The following is a 932-nucleotide window of genomic DNA, read 5'->3' on the forward strand; positions in this document are numbered from 1 at the left end:
GGGCGCTCGCGGCACGAAGGGGAAGCCGGGGAGGAAAGGGCGCGGCCGGGATTCGTCCGGCTCGGCAGGGGCGGGTCGGAGAGACGGGCTCCGGCGGCTCACCACGGCGAGCGGCCGGCCGGCAGCGGCACAGCGCCGCCGCTCTTGCCTCTCGGGGCTCGTCGGCCTCCGGCGGCGCCTCGGGCCCGCGTCTCAGGCGGCTGCTCCGGCTGCCGGTGTCTCGAGCGCCGCGGCCGGCGGGGGCGACGAGGAAGACGAGGCGGCAGCGGTGTGAAGCGCGCGAGGCCGTCGCCTCTGGCTTACTATGGCAGATGCGCGGAGACTCCAACAGGTGGCTCCGTGGCGCAATGGATAGCGCATTGGACTTCTAGAGGCTGAAGGCATTCAAAGGTTCCGGGTTCGAGTCCCGGCGGAGTCGGGGATATTTTTCTCTTAATTCCTTTTCTTAACTACATGTTCTCACCCTTTTGCTAAACAGTTTTACCCAGACCCTCTTTCTTACTCTCTCCTCGTTACGTTCGTTACGTTACATTTTTTTTATCAGCGGCTCTCAGCGTCCTGCATCCCCTGGGCTCCTGTGCCTCAGTAGCTGAGGGCCGGAGCGTATCCGGGTGTGCAGAAGAGCGTCCCCAGACGGCGGCGTGCAGGAAAAGCAGGCGGTCGCGCCAGGTGTCTCGGCGTGGGGGCCTCCAGGAGAGGGGCGGGGGCTCGGGGCTCGGGGCTCGGGCTGCCCGGGAGGAACAGGAACGCACGCTGGCGGCCCGTGCTGCGCGTGAGGACTCACCGCATCTCCCCAAGCCCGCGCCTGGACTCCCGCGTGGGCACTCGTCAGCCACGCAGGGTTCAGGGCGTCAGGAGGAGACTCTGCATCCTGTCCTTCTGAGGCGGCGCCCGGAAGATCCCTGGTCCTCTGCCCCTGGCTGCGGAAGGGC

General features: G+C 67.4%; 1 non-coding gene across 1 annotated transcript; it reads left to right on the forward strand.

The window, feature by feature from the left end:
- Positions 1-333: 333 nt before the first annotated feature.
- TRNAR-UCU lies at positions 334-418 on the forward strand. Its single transcript is given in 2 exon segments — positions 334-370; positions 383-418. It is a non-coding gene; the product is annotated as a tRNA-Arg (tRNA).
- The last annotated feature ends 514 nt before the right edge of the window (positions 419-932 follow it).

The sequence above is a fragment of the Ochotona curzoniae genome, unplaced genomic scaffold (genome assembly GCF_017591425.1).
Source record: "Ochotona curzoniae isolate NIBS_2020 unplaced genomic scaffold, NIBS_Ocur_1.0 scaffold_1037, whole genome shotgun sequence".
Classification (NCBI taxonomy): domain Eukaryota; kingdom Metazoa; phylum Chordata; class Mammalia; order Lagomorpha; family Ochotonidae; genus Ochotona; species Ochotona curzoniae.